Source organism: Phyllobates terribilis, unplaced genomic scaffold, assembly GCF_046119375.1.
Source record: "Phyllobates terribilis strain yellow unplaced genomic scaffold, ASM4611937v1 Scaffold_5__5_contigs__length_657084704, whole genome shotgun sequence".
In the NCBI taxonomy this organism is placed as follows: Eukaryota; Metazoa; Chordata; class Amphibia; order Anura; family Dendrobatidae; genus Phyllobates; species Phyllobates terribilis.
In genome coordinates, this window is record NW_027362765.1 from 43603570 (window position 1) to 43619629 (window position 16060).

Below are 16060 nucleotides of genomic sequence, written 5' to 3' on the forward strand. Positions count from 1 at the left end.
ACCTTGTTGGCCTATTTAATCCTGCTCCGTCCTTCTGGCTTTGCTGGACTTCATTGTATATCTACTTTCTAGCTAGCCTGTGCTCTGTATCTAACTCTGTTAGTTTGCTTGGTCTACGGACCTCTATGTTCTATCTATTTTGTTTGTTCGTCTGTCTGCTACTATTTCTGTTAGGAGGTGTCCCATATTCCTCCCAGTCCTTAGTACTTGTAGGGATTCCCTCCTCACATCTATAGGTCTCCGTACAGACTAGATTAGGACTTTAGCAGGTCTGATCGCAGGATCAGGTTCCCTGTTACATCGTAGGGATTCAGCTGAGTCTTATAGTAGGGACAGATCTCCTCTCTTTCCTTAGCTTTGGTAGCAGAACATAACATTTGCCTGTGTAGTCACCATAGATTGCAATTGGCCAATGACCTGTCTTGCAGCGGTATGATCTTCCTCTAATTGATGAAATCGGTGCGAGAGTGCAGCTACGTCTTTGCGTACTGCTGCGACTTCAGTGCGACAGGCGTCTTTTACTTCTTGAACAAGATTTTGAAAGTCCTGTTTTGTGGGGAGATGTTGAATGAATGCCCACCAGTCCCGAGGAGGTCCCATTGGGGTGGAGGAATTAGTGGCTTGAAGAGGGGGTGTAAAATCACAGATATGGATAGTGTCTAAGAGAGACTCATGTTGCAGAGTAATAGCCTCTGTGCCAATCTCTCCGTCCCCAGAAGCATGCCACCGTTGGGGAGTCAGTTTAGGGGCTTTAGGCCCTCTCTGTGGCCTGGGGGAATCTAGGAAAGCCTTCTCCCGTTGATGCAAAGGATGGGCTTCCCCCGACAGACTGGGAACAGGAGAGGAGAGCAATGGCGGTCTGAGCTCAGATGGTGAGGGACGGATCACAGCCGTAACATGGCCAGCGGGGGGAGGGCACTTCCATCCTGGGGCTACTATTTGAAGTGTCTGATCTATAGACCCAGCAGGAGTCTCCCTCAGAGCCCTTGTCAGCTTCCCCATTAGATTCTGCTTCTGGGTGGAGATCAATTAGGTAGCGAGGGGAAGAAGGGGGTGGGGGGTCCTCTCTCACCTCCGACGTCTCCATCCAGTCGGTATGTAAGGAAGCAGTAGCCGGATCAAGTCCTCCGGAGCGCTGCGGCGGGCTCCGTGTTCGCCTGTCTCTCTGCTCCTCCCCCGCCAGCTCAGTGCCACAGGCGGGAGATCCGAGGAAGAAGGAGGGCGGAGCTATGGCGTCTCGCGCAATCTTGGTGGGCGAGCGCGACGTGGATTTACCCAGTTGTCTCTCAGACTCCGGATGACGGGTTTCCTCCGGGCTGGTCCGCGGGGCGCTCCTCTGGCTGCAAGGAGGCTCACCGATCTCCTGGTGAGTAACAGGTAGGTTATACTCAGGAACCGAGTGGTCCGGCGGCATGCCAGCGCTGCTGTGTAGTGGGGGCGACGGAGAGGTGTCCCGGGCCCCTTGTTTAAAGAAGCCATCCAAGGTCAACGGTCCCGGTGCCTCTGGGCCTTTGGGGGTCTTGGGCTGTCGTTTTTTCCCAATGATGGGTGAAATGCTAATGGTAAAGGTGCGATTTTAAGTCCTGGGGTAGAGAGCTCTCCTCACCCATGTCCTCTCGTGTGGACTTCCGGTCACGCCCCCCTAGAAGATTATTTTTATTATTGATCAACAGCTATGTTCTCAATCAACCGAAAAGACTCATAAATATCCAAGCTTAATATTTTTGGAAGTTGGAGTGTTTTTATTTTAGATTTGGCTATAGTAGGAGGATATCTGTTTGTGCAGGTAACTATTACTGTGCCGAATTATTAGGCAACTTAATAAAAAACAATATATAATCCCATCTCACTTGTTTATTTTCACCAGGTAAACCAATATCAGTGCACAAAATTTTATTAATAAACATTTCTGACATGCAAAAACAAAAACCCCAAAAATTAGTGATCAATATAGCCACCTTTCTTTATGATGACACAACAGCCTTCCATCCATAGATTCTGTCAGTTGCTTGATCTGTGTTCGATCAACATTGCGTGCAGCAGTCACCACAGCCTCCCAGACACTGTTCCGAGAGGTGTACTGTTTTCCCTCCCTGTAGATCTCACATTTTATGATGGACCACAGGTTCTCTATGGGGTTCAGATCAGGTGAACAAGGGGGCCATGTCATTATTTTTTCTTCTTTTAGACCTTTACTGGCCAGCCACGCTGTGGAGTAGTTGGATGCATGTGGAGCATTGTCCTGCATGAAAATCATGTTTTTCTTGAACGATACCGACTTCTTCCTGTACCACTGCTTGAAGAAGTTGTCTTCCAGAAACTGGCAGTAGGTCTGGGAGTTGAGCATCACTCCATCCTCAACCCGAAAAGGTCCCACAAGTTCATCTTTGATGATACCAGCCCATACCAGTACCCCAACTCCACCTTGCTGGCATCTGAGTTGGAGCGGAGCTCTCTTCCCCTTATTGATCCAGCCTCTGGCCCATCCATCTGGCCCATCAAGAGTCACGTTCATTTCACCAGTCTATAAAACCTTTGAAGAATCAGTCTTAAGATATTTCTTGACCCATTCTTGACGTTTTATCTTATGTTTCTTGTTCAAAGGTGGTCGTTTTTCAGCCTTCCTTACCTTGGCCATGTCCCTGAGTATCGCACACCTTGTGCTTTTTGATACTCCAGTAACGTTGCAGCTCTGAAATATGGCAAAACTGGTGGCGAATGGCATCTTGGCAGCTTCACGCTTGATTTTCCTCAGTTCATGGACAGTTATTTTGCGCCTTTTTTGGCCAACACGCTTCTTGCAACCCTGTTCGCTATTTGCCATGAAACGCTTGATTGTTCGGTGATCACGCTTCAAAAGTTTGGAAATTTCAAGACTGCTGCTTCCCTCAGCAAGACATCTCACAATTTTGGACTTTTCAGAGCCCGTCAAATCTCTCTTATGACCCATTTTGCCAAAGGAAAGGAAGTTGCCTAATAATTAAGCACACCTTATATAGGGTGTTGATGTCATTAGTCAACACCCCTCCTCATTACAGAGATGCACATCACCAGATTTGCTTAATTGGTAGTTGGCTCTCAAGCCTATGCAGCTTGGAGTAGGACAACATGTATAAAAAGTATCAAAGTGATCAAAATACGCATTTGCCTAATATTTCTGCACGCGGTGTATATGGTTGGATTTAAGGGACATTATTAAATGCTAAGTGTGCATTTAAGTATAACTATTATATGTGCACTGAGAGTATTGCGTCGGTCAAATGGGTACACTCGAGGAATTATTACTTTCTAGGGGACAAAATGTGGGCACTGTTTTCTAGGGCACTTGCACAGCGGATTAATATTTTCTGGGACACAATTTTACCATCTAGGAGAAGTGTTTCGCAAACTATAGTCCTCACGGCCCCCAACTGATAATTTTTTCAGGATTTTCTTAGTATTACATAGCTTGTGATGTCTTGATGATAATTCAGTCACCTGTGCAATACTAAGGAAATCCTGAAAACATGAAGTGTTGGGGGGGCCGTGAGGACTGGAGTTTGGGAATCACTGATCTAAAAGGACGAAAGGAGGCATTTTACATTGTAAGAGGCACAGTGGTGGGCATTATTATGTGGAGTACGAAGAGAATCAGTAATAGGGACACATAGGGAAGCAGCAGTTCAGCATTGGGGTTACAGCATGAGGAGTTTGTGCAAGTTGAGAATAGATAGAGAAGGTGCTGGAAATGTGGGTCTTTGTTGTAAACTCTGCAGACAAGTCCTGGCTGGAAGAAGTTGTGATATCGGCCTGGACCAGTTGAAAAAGATGGGAAAAGCAAACGACTCAATCAGAAAACACATCAGCTGTAAGGCAATATATATAACTGTACTGCAATCACTTGTAAGTTCTGCAGGATTGGTATCTACCACTATATGTCATCATATGATGGTAATATCAGTGTTGGTCTTTGCATGGAGATTTTCAGTAGAGGCGCAATCATCTGCTGATGTTCCCCTATAGCTATGATTAGGCTGCCCCATTTTAATTGTAATCAGGGTTACTGGTTAGGGGCCCACTCAGATGTTTCGTCCCCCCTGAGCTGAATCCTTAGGTATGCCTCTTCCCACAGGTACAGTGGCATGTAAAAGCTTGGGCACCCCTGGTCAAAATTACTGTTATTGTGAACAGTTAAGCAACTTGAAGATGAAATGATCTGTAATAGGTCCAAAGTTAAAGATGACACATTTCCTTTGTATTTTAGGCAATGTGTGTATGTATATATATATATATATATATATATATATATATATATACATATACAGTACAGACCAAAAGTTTGGACACACCTCATTTAAAGATTTTTCTGTATTTTCATGACTATGAAAATTGTACATTCACACTGAAGCCATCGAAACTATGAATTAACACATGTGAAGTTATATACTTAACAAAAAAGTGTGAAACAACTGAAAATATGTCTTATATTCTAGGTTCTTCAAAGTAGCCACCTTTTGCTTTGATGACTGCTTTGCACACTCTTGGCATTCTCTTGATGAGCTTCAAGAGGTAGTCACCGGAAATGGTCTTCCAACAATCTTGAAGGAGTTCCCAGAGATGCTTAGCACTTGTTGGCCCTTTTGCCTTCACTCTGCGGTCCAGCTCACCCCAAACCATCTCGATTGGGTTCAGGTCTGGTGACTGTGGAGGCCAGGTCATCTGGCGTAGCACCCCATCACTCTCCTTCTTGGTCAAATAGCCCTTACACAGCCTGGAGGTGTGTTTGGGGTCATTGTCCTGTTGAAAAATAAATGATGGTCCAACTAAACGCAAACTGGATGGAATAGCATGTTGCTGCAAGATGCTGCGGTAGCCATGCTGGTTCAGTATGCCTTCAATTTTGAATAAATCCCCAACAGTGTCACCAGCAAAGCACCCCCACACCTCCTCCTCCATGCTTCACGGTGGGAACCAGGCATGTAGAGTCCATCCTTTCACCTTTTCTGCGTCGCACAAAGACACGGTGGTTGGAACCAAAGATCTCAAATTTGGACTCATCAGACCAAAGCACAGATTTCCACTGGTCTAATGTCCATTCCTTGTGTTCTTTAGCCCAAACAAGTCTCTTCTGCTTGTTGCCTGTCCTTAGCAGTGGTTTCCTAGCAGCTATTTTACCATGAAGGCCTGCTGCACAAAGTCTCCTCTTAACAGTTGTTGTAGAGATGTGTCTGCTGCTAGAACTCTGTGTGGCATTGACATGGTCTCTAATCTGAGCTGCTGTTAACCTGCGATTTCTGAGGCTGGTGACTCGGATAAACTTATCCTCAGAAGCAAAGGTGATTCTTGGACTTCCTTTCCTGGGGCGGTCCTCATGTGAGCCAGTTTCATTGTAGCGCTTGATGGTTTTTGCAACTGCACTTGGGGACACTTTCAAAGTTTGCCCAATTTTTCGGACTGACTGACCCTCATTTCTTAAATTAATGATGACCATTCGTTTTTCTTTACTTAGCTGCTTTTTTCTTGCCATAATACAAATTCTAACAGTCTATTCAGTAGGACTATCAGCTGTGTATCCACCTGACTTCTGCACAACACAACTGATGGTCCCAACCCCATTTATAAGGCAAGAAATCCCACTTATTAAACCTGACAGGGCACACCTGTGAAGTGAAAACCATTTAAGGTTACTACATCTTGAAGCTCATCAAGAGAATGCCAAGAATGTGCAAAGCAGTCATCAAAGCAAAAGGTGGCTACTTTGAAGAACCTAGAATATAAGACATATTTCCAGTTGTTTCACACTTTTTTGTTAAGTATATAATTCCACATGTGTTAATTCATAGTTTTGATGCCTTCAGTGTGAATATACAATTTTCAAAGTCATGAAAATACAGAAAAATCTTTAAATGAGAAGGTGTGTCCAAACTTTTGGTCTGTACTGTATATATATATTATATACTTTTTTTTTTTTTCAGTTTTAACATTTTAAAAATTACAAAAAGGAAAATGGGCTGATGCAAAAGTTTAGGCACCCATGGTTAGTACCTTGTAGCATCCCCTTTTAAAAGTTTCACAGCTTGTAAACGCTTTTTGCAGCCAGACAAGAGTGTTTCAATTCTTGTTTGAGGGATTTTCATCCATTCTTCTGTGGAAAATTCTTCTGATTCTGAGATTCCTGAGTCGTCTTGCAGGCACTGCTATTTTGTGGGCTAGCCACAGATTTTCAATGATTTTCAGATCAGTGGACTGTGAGGGTCATTGTAAAACTTTCAGCTTGTGCCTTTTGAGGTCGTCTATTGTGGATTTTGACCTGTGTTTAGGTTCATTATCCATTTGTAGAAGCCATCCTCTTTTGAACTTCAGCTTTTTTACAGATGGTGTTATGTTTGCATCAAGAATTTGTTGAAATTTCACTTAATCCATTCTTCCTTCTACCCATGAAATGTCCCCTGTGCCATTGGCTGCAATACAACCCTAAAAGTATGATTGATCCACCCCCATGCTTATTGGTTGGCGAGACGTTCTTTTCCTGTCAAAAATAGAGAGAGGGCAAAAAATGCAGTGAGTATTAATAACATCATTCATTATCACAAGGTCAATCAATAGTGTACGATACCTGCCAGACTGCTCAGAGAGGAAAATAGGGAAGGTTGGAAGAACACAGTGTCCTTAAAGATAGGTGATCTGGAAGAATAAATAGACATAAGACAGCGAACTACCTCAAATAGAAAACAGTTAGGAGAACCGATGCCGGAAAACATACCAGGAGAAGGAGACAGCACTATATGAGGCGGTGAGATGAACGCGGCATCCACCACTGGTTCCTGATGTCCCATTTTTTGCTCGCTATTTTTGACACTTTTTGATTTGATTTTAATTTTCGTTTGATTGTAAATACATCGTTTATATGGTTTGTGTTTTGTTTTTCTATGCTTTAGTACACTGATGAAGGTCTGGAGGAACGAAACATCTGACTTGTACTAAATATTGGACTGCCATTAAAAATAGTTAAAAAATCTACTTCATCTGAGTGCCAAGTATTTTGTTACATATAAGGTTTTGTTATGATGACTTTTAACCTTCACTGTTCCTGTTAACTGCTATTTCTTAATTACAATTTGAACCTAGGAAAGTAACTTGAAAACATTTGCAATCTTCTTATAGCCTTCTCCTGCTTTGTGGGCCTCCACCATTTTCGTAGTGCTAGGCAGCTGCCTAGAAGAATCCACGGCTGCTGTTTTTTGGCACAAGGTTAGAGGAGACGGGGAGATTTGCATCACCTGGCCTTTCCTAACAATGATAGTCAACAAGCCATAACCCTAACAGGTTAATTAAGGTCTGAAACCTTGGTCAAAATTTTCTGAGCACACAAATCTCCAAGGGTGCCCAAACTTTTACATCGGCCTATTTTTCTTTTTGTAATTTTTAAAATGTTAAAAATGACAATATTTTTTTTTTGCCTAAAATATCAAGGAAATGTGTCATCTTTAAAATTAGGCCCATTAGAAATAATTTCATCTTCAACTTGTTTAACTGTTGACAATAAAAGTAATTTTGAAAAGTAGTGCCCAAACTTTTACATGACACTGTATATAATATTGCCAACCCCTCCCTTCCTGGTGGCGCAGAGCTCACTGATACCAGTGCAGTCCTGTAATAGGAGTCACAGGTGTAACAAGCCTGGTAATGACATTTCTTCCTCCTGAATCTTTCCCCATCAACTGAGACTGATATTATTGAGAAGTGGAAGGAACCGCAGCAAATCGGCCATGAAGTGGAGACCACGTAACTTTACAGGGCAGTGGTCAGTGCTGAGGCATAAATGTTGCCTCTGCTGACTCCATAACTGCAAAATCCTAAACCTCCTTTAACATTTACCTCAACACAAAACCTGTGTCCCCACCGGGAGCTTCACAACTTTGGTTTCCACGGCTGAGCAGCTGCATACAAACCTTCCATCTCCAGAACAATGATATGGATCGGAAGAAATGGTGTAAAGCTGCAGCCACCGGACCGGGGCAGGAAATGTGCTCTGCGTACGGACAAATCACACTGCTCTATCTACAGACAGATGGGCGAGTTTGGGTTTGATGAATTGTCAACTACTGTAACCTAAATTTACCCGAACTCCTCTAGTCTTCATTTCAGGTACACTGGCAGCACATGACTCCGCTCCGTACACATCATACACACGCTGCTCCGCTCCGTACACATCATACACACGCGGCTCTGCTACATACACCTTGCACACACGCGGCTCCGCTCCGCACACCTCGTACACACGCGGCTCCGCTCCAAACACCTCGTACACGCGTGGCTCAGCTCCGTATACCTCGTACACGCGCGGCTCAGCTCCGTACACCTCGTACACGCGCGGCTCAGCTCCGTACACCTCGTACACGCGCGGCTCAGCTCCGTACACCTCGTACACGCGTGGCTCAGCTCCGTACACCTCGTACACGCGTGGCTCCGCTCTGTACACATCATACACACGCGGCTCTGCTACATACACCTTGCACACACGCGGCTCCGCTCCGCACACCTCGTACACACGCGGCTCCGCTCCATACACCTCGTACACGCGCAGCTCCGCACCGTATACCTCGCACACGCGTGGCTCCGCTCCGTACACCTCGTACACACGCGGCTCTGCTACATACACCTCGCACACACGCGGCTCCGCTCCATACACCTCGTACACTCGCGGCTCCCCTCCATACACCTCGTACACACGCGGCTCCCCTCCATACACCTCGTACACACGCGGCTCCGCTCCATACACCTCGTACACTCGCGGCTCCGCTCCGTACACCTCGTACACACGCGGCTCTGCTCCGTACACCTCGTACACGTGCTGCTCTGCTTCGAACACGCGCTGCTCCGCTCCGTACACTTGGTACACACGTGGCTCCGCTCCGTACGCCTCGTACACACGCGGCTCTGCTTCATCCACACTGTAAACCCCTCCTGACCCCACACATAACCTTCCCCTCATCCAGCACCATGACAACCAGCACAGCAGAGTCCTGCATCCACTGAGGCCCCTGATCATGTGACCCCTGACTCCTCCCCTCCTGTGACCTCATCACAGGTCCTGTGCGCACAGAATAGCCATATATGTGGTGGCGGCTCTGCAGGTGGAGGTATGTGGAGATCCCCCATTACTGGGCGCAGGGGGGCATTAACCCCTCCATTCCTGGAGATAGTGCCCCCTCTCCCAGTTCTGCCATGTGTATATGTACAGTAATATAACGCTGGATGTGCTCATGTATACAGGGGGCATTAACCCCTCCATTCCCGGAGATAGTGCCCCCCTTCCCCCAGTTCTGCCATGTGTATATGTACAGTAATATAACGCTGGATGTGCTCATGTATACAGGGGACATTAACCCCTCCATTCCCGGAGATAGTGCCCCCCTTCCCCCAGTTCTGCCATGTGTATATGTACAGTAATATAACGCTGGATGTGCTCATGTATACAGGGGACATTAACCCCTCCATTCCTGGAGATAGTGCCCCCTCCCCCAGTTCTGCCATGTGTATATGTACAGTAATATAACGCTGGATGTGCTCATGTATACAGGGGACATTAACCCCTCCATTCCTGGAGATAGTGCCCCCTCCCCCAGTTCTGCCATGTGTATATGTACAGTAATATAATGCTGGATGTGCTCATGTATACAGGGGACATTAACCCCTCCATTCCTGGAGATAGTGCCCCCTCCCCCAGTTCTGCCATGTGTATATGTACAGTAATATAACGCTGGATGTGCTCATGTATACAGGGGACATTAACCCCTCCATTCCTGGAGATAGTGCCCCCTCCCCCAGTTCTGCCATGTGTATATGTACAGTAATATAATGCTGGATGTGCTCATATATACAGGGGGCATTAACCCCTCCATTCCCGGAGATAGTGCCCCCTTCCCGCAGTTCTGCCATGTGTATATGTACAGTAATATAACGCTGGATGTGCTCATGTATACAGGGGACATTAACCCCTCCATTCCCGGAGATAGTGCCCCCTCCCCCCAGGTCTGCCATGTGTATATGTACAGTAATATAAAGCTGGATGTGCTCATGTATACAGGGGGCATTAACCCCTCCATTCCCGGAGATAGTGCCCCCTCCCCCAGTTCTGCCATGTGTATATGTACAGTAATATAACGCTGGATGTGCTCATGTATACAGGGGACATTAACCCCTCCATTCCCGGAGATAGTGCCCCCTCCCCCAGTTCTGTCATGTGTATATGTACAGTAATATAACGCTGGATGTGCTCATGTATACAGGGGGCATTAACCCCTCCATTCCCGGAGATAGTGCCCCCCTTCCCCCAGTTCTGCCATGTGTATATGTACAGTAATATAACGCTGGATGTGCTCATGTATACAGGGAGCATTAACCCCTCCATTCCCGGAGATAGTGCCCCCTCCCCCAGTTCTGTCATGTGTATATGTACAGTAATATAACGCTGGATGTGCTCATGTATACAGGGGGCATTAACCCCTCCATTCCCAGAGATAGTGCCCCCTCCCCCAGTTCTGCCATGTGTATATGTACAGTAATATAACGCTGGATGTGCTCATGTATACAGGGGGCATTAACCCCTCCATTCCCGGAGATAGTGCCCCCCTTCCCCCAGTTCTGCCATGTGTATATGTACAGTAATATAACGCTGGATGTGCTCATGTATACAGGGGGCATTAACCCCTCCATTCCTGGAGATAGTGCCCCCCTCCCCCCAGGTCTGCCATGTGTATATGTACAGTAATATAACGCTGGTTGTCCTCATGTATACAGGGGGCATTAACCCCTCCATTCCCGGAGATAGTGCCCCCTCCCCCAGTTCTGCCATGTGTATATGTACAGTAATATAACGCTGGATGTGCTCATGTATACAGGGGGCATTAACCCCTCCATTCCCGGAGATAGTGCCCCCTCCCCCAGTTCTGCCATGTGTATATGTACAGTAATATAACGCTGGATGTGCTCATGTATACAGGGGGCATTAACCCCTCCATTCCCGGAGATAGTGCCCCCTCCCCCAGTTCTGCCATGTGTATATGTACAGTAATATAACGCTGGATGTGCTCATGTATACAGGGGGCATTAACCCCTCCATTCCTGGAGATAGTGCCCCCCTCCCCCCAGGTCTGCCATGTGTATATGTACAGTAATATAACGCTGGATGTGCTCATGTATACAGGGGACATTAACCCCTCCATTCCTGGAGATAGTGCCCCCCTTCCCCCCAGTTCTGCCATGTGTATATGTACAGTAATATAACTCTAGATGTGCTCATGTATACAGGGGACATTAACCCCTCCATTCCCGGAGATAGTGCCCCCCTTCCCCCAGTTCTGCCATGTGTATATGTACAGTAATATAACGCTGGATGTGCTCATGTATACAGGGGGCATTAACCCCTCCATTCCCGGAGATAGTGCCCCCCTTCCCCCAGTTCTGCCATGTGTATATGTACAGCAATATAACGCTGGATGTGCTCATGTATACAGGGAGCATTAACCCCTCCATTCCCGGAGATAGTGCCCCCTCCCCCAGTTCTGTCATGTGTATATGTACAGTAATATAACGCTGGATGTGCTCATGTATACAGGGGGCATTAACCCCTCCATTCCCGGAGATAGTGCCCCCCTTCCCCCAGTTCTGCCATGTGTATATGTACAGTAATATAACTCTGGATGTGCTCATGTATACAGGGGACATTAACCCCTCCATTCCCGGAGATAGTGCCCCCTCCCCCAGTTCTGCCATGTGTATATGTACAGTAATATAACGCTGGATGTGCTCATGTATACAGGGGACATTAACCCCTCCATTCCCGGAGATAGTGCCCTCCTTCCCCCAGTTCTGCCATGTGTCTATGTACAGTAATATAACGCTGGATGTGCTCATGTATACAGGGGGCATTAACCCCTCCATTCCCGGAGATAGTGCCCCCCTTCCCCCAGTTCTGCCATGTGTATATGTACAGCAATATAACGCTGGATGTGCTCATGTATACAGGGAGCATTAACCCCTCCATTCCCGGAGATAGTGCCCCCTCCCCCAGTTCTGTCATGTGTATATGTACAGTAATATAACGCTGGATGTGCTCATGTATGCAGGGGACATTAACCCCTCCATTCCCGGAGATAGTGCCCCCTCCCCCAATTCTGCCATGTATATATGTACAGTAATATAACGCTGGATGTGCTCATGTATACAGGGGGCATTAACCCCTCCATTCCCGGAGATAGTGCCCCCTCCCCCAGTTCTGCCATGTGTATATGTACAGTAATATAACGCTGGATGTGCTCATGTATACAGGGGGCATTAACCCCTCCATTCCCGGAGATAGTGCCCCCTCCCCCAGTTCTGCCATGTGTATATGTACAGTAATATAACGCTGGATGTGCTCATGTATACAGGGGGCATTAACCCCTCCATTCCTGGAGATAGTGCCCCCCTCCCCCCAGGTCTGCCATGTGTATATGTACAGTAATATAACGCTGGATGTGCTCATGTATACAGGGGACATTAACCCCTCCATTCCTGGAGATAGTGCCCCCCTTCCCCCCAGTTCTGCCATGTGTATATGTACAGTAATATAACTCTAGATGTGCTCATGTATACATGGGACATTAACCCCTCCATTCCCGGACATAGTGCCCCCCTTCCCCCAGTTCTGCCATGTGTATATGTACAGTAATATAACGCTGGATGTGCTCATGTATACAGGGGGCATTAACCCCTCCATTCCCGGAGATAGTGCCCCCCTTCCCCCAGTTCTGCCATGTGTATATGTACAGCAATATAACGCTGGATGTGCTCATGTATACAGGGAGCATTAACCCCTCCATTCCCGGAGATAGTGCCCCCTCCCCCAGTTCTGTCATGTGTATATGTACAGTAATATAACGCTGGATGTGCTCATGTATACAGGGGGCATTAACCCCTCCATTCCCGGAGATAGTGCCCCCCTTCCCCCAGTTCTGCCATGTGTATATGTACAGTAATATAACTCTGGATGTGCTCATGTATACAGGGGACATTAACCCCTCCATTCCCGGAGATAGTGCCCCCTCCCCCAGTTCTGCCATGTGTATATGTAGCACCCTGAGGATTCGGCTGCTACAGGGGTATTGCACCTCAACCCAGAGGTGTGATATTCCACTCCCGGGTAAGGATGGAGTGTGGATCTGAGCTCGGTAGGCTGCATGCACTACATACATCCCATTTCCGAAGAACAGGCCGACGGTACTCCCACTTAGAAATGTGCAGGTACGACCGAGTCTGTTCCTGGCTGGAGTGGGAGGGGGGTGGAACATCCCATGTAGTGTAGGGGCAGATAGGGGGAGCAGTCTGGGTAGTGATAGGAGCTCATTGGGTGCTGGTCACCTGAGCTCACACATAGAGGGATATATAAGGTGGGCACCAACTAGAATCAGGGTCAGTTGTAGAGAACAAGTCAGTTGGAGAGGAGTCTGTCTGATGCAGAGAACAAATCAGCAGAGAGAAGGAAACAGCAGCCCTGGAGAGAGAGAGAGTGGAGCAGAGAAAGACCCAGAGGGGGAAGACTGAAGGGACCCAAGAACCCAAATAAAAGCACCGGGTGAGGAGTCAGCAAAAGGGTACCGGAACCCAAACTGGTGGGGGTAAAAACAATCCCCAGCCAGAGACCGGAGACCGTGGGCAGCGTCTGCCACGGTCACCCATCACATCCACCCCGAAGGCACACCACATGAAGGGTCAGGGAACCCTAGGCCAAGGGTGTCCCAACAGCAGGCCCGAGGGAGCTGGACCTAGGTGGATCACTGGTGGGGACGGCTGAAGAAAGGACAGAGGGAGAGCTCAGGGCCACGCTCCGGACTTGTTTGGGGGTTGGCTGGATCCAGGACCTGGTGGACGCAGCACGGCTCGGGTGGTCACTAGCAGCTGGAGTGACCAGTACAACATCTGCAGTAAGTAAACACCCTTAACTGCACAACCCGACTCTGTCTTCACTGCCGTCTGCACTACACCACCACAACCCCCATCCTCTGCACCTGTCCTCCCTGAGGCTATACCCCTCCCGTTGGGGGTTATCCCACCAAGCTGCGCACCCACCATCAGCCTCAGCGGACCCTGCTGCAGCGGCGGCCACAGTGACCGCATCACAACGGGTGGCGTAGTCGACACAAAAGAACTTTAGTAACATCTGTAGAACTGCCACATCACACTGAGCTTGACGCCCTGGGCACGGGCCGGGTCACAGCCGCTCGGAGACTACAACCCCCCATCTGATCCGGTGCCGGGTATTCCCCTCAAAAAGGAATATGTCCCAGGGGGCGCGTCAACTTTGGCGTAGTCGGCAGGATTACGTGCCCGCAACACCCGGGTACTGCGTGCCTGAAGAAAAGTGCAAGTTTACCTCAGAAAGAAGTCTCCCGCCGGTTCCGGAGGGTCCCCACCATCGGACCCCATCACCAGTCGATTCCCGCCGGTTGTCCGCCATTTCCAGCTTGTTCCCGCCATCTGCAGAGTTTCCCGCCACTGGGCGACGCTTCCCGCCAAATCCGAAGATTTCCCGCCTTGGAAGAGCAGCGGACGCCATTATGGGCGTGCCAAAGGAGGGCAAGAGGCCACCTCCCATCGTGGGCCGGGACAGAAAATGGCGCCAAAAGTGGAAACCGCCCCCACCAACAGAGACTGTGATGTTGGAGGTGTCTGTCAGCGTGAAAGAACTACCCCTGGAGCTGACAGTCACCGAGTTGCCCCGGGACCGCCCTCGAGGTGGGAGGAGACGAAAGAGAAGAGAAAAGATGGGTGCCGCTTGGAGCAGTCTGGAGCGAGCGCACCCGGAGGCAAGAAGCCTGGAGAAGAGTTTCGGAGGAGCTTACCCGGAGATGGCGAGAAAGCAGAGCAGCACCGGCCCGTTGGCCAGGAGCCTGCTAGAAACCGAGGAGGGAGAGCAGAGCAGCACCGGCCCGCTGGCCAGGAGCCTGCTGGAGACAACAGTAGGAGAGCAGAGCAGCACCGACCCGTTGGTCAGGAGCCTGCTGGAAACAACGACCCCACTAGGCCTAGTGGAGGTCCTAGCACAGCTCCCCCGAGACCGGGAGTGTGCACAGACCGCTCTGGAGGGCCTCGCAAGGAGGATGGCCCGGGTGCAGCGAGAGACGTTGGCGGAGTGGAGCCGTGAGATGGCCCAGTAGACCGAGACCTGTCAGCGGAGCACGCCACCCAAGACGAGGAGACCGACCGCCTCTGAGGATGGCGCGGGAGGACTGAAGGCCGGAGACGGCGCCGAGAAGGGAGCCGAACGAGTGGAGGCAGGTAAAGGGGACGTCTATACCCCAAACCGGGAAACCGTGTACCTGCCCCAGCTCCCCGTCGCAGAGCCCGAAGTCTATCCTGCCGTGCCCGTCGCTGCAACGTCACCGCCGCAGACTAGGCCTCAAACGGGAGCCGCGACCCCTGTGACGTCACACGCCTCGACCCCGAGCGTGACCAAGCAGGAAGTACCACCAGCCTGGTCGCAAGGCCTAGTACCCCCGGGCGCCGCAATACCAACAGCGCCCCCTACCTCCGCGGAGCCCCCGGCCTGGTCGCAGGGCCAAGTAGCCCAGGGCGCCGCCGTCCTTACGGTGCCCTTCACCTTCCAGATACCCCAGGCCTGGCCGCAAGGCCCGGGCAACCCGGGCGCTAACACCACCGCGCCCATAAGACCTAAAGTGCCGCATCTGGGAGAAGATCTGTTTGCCCAGCATACGTGCCCGAACGGGTCTGAAACTAGAGCCAAAGGTAACAATAAAGAAAGAGCAGGAGGACGCCGTCGTTAAGTACAGCGAAGCAGGAGCTGTATATAGTTGCCCGTCGGGGCACCATAAACTGAAACTGTTGCTGTTGCTAAAAATAGTCCCCGTTGGGACCAGCAAGTGTGAACTGTTACCCGTTTAACCCCTAAATCCCACTGACCGAGGACTGAGAGCGGTCATTCCTCCCCAATACCTGGCCGAGGACGGAGAGCGGCCATAATCCCTGTATATAGTTGCGCGTCCTAAAGCGCCCCCTACCGGTTTTATAGGAAAACCAG

General features: G+C 49.1%; 2 protein-coding genes and 1 long non-coding RNA gene across 4 annotated transcripts in view; 2 read left to right on the forward strand and 1 right to left on the reverse strand.

The window, feature by feature from the left end:
• LOC141270660 (uncharacterized) overlaps positions 1-16060 on the forward strand; it is a 741199-nt gene that overhangs the window by 425259 nt on the left and 299880 nt on the right. The gene's annotated exons all lie outside the window — the stretch shown is intronic.
• Positions 5978-9019, reverse strand: LOC141270706 (uncharacterized). Of its 2 annotated transcripts, none has more exons than XR_012321728.1 (3): positions 7932-9019; positions 6596-6663; positions 5978-6508 (listed from the first exon to the last, which is right to left on the reverse strand). It is a non-coding gene; the product is annotated as an uncharacterized lncRNA (long non-coding RNA). The 2 variants fall into 2 exon arrangements; XR_012321727.1 differs by having other exon boundaries at positions 7858-7950.
• LOC141270624 (uncharacterized) overlaps positions 9048-16060 on the forward strand; it is an 81336-nt gene continuing 74323 nt past the window's right edge. Inside the window, exon 1 of the mRNA XM_073680696.1 lies at positions 9048-9122. The gene's annotated coding sequence lies outside the window, so the exon portion shown is untranslated. The remainder of the gene's footprint in view (positions 9123-16060) is intronic.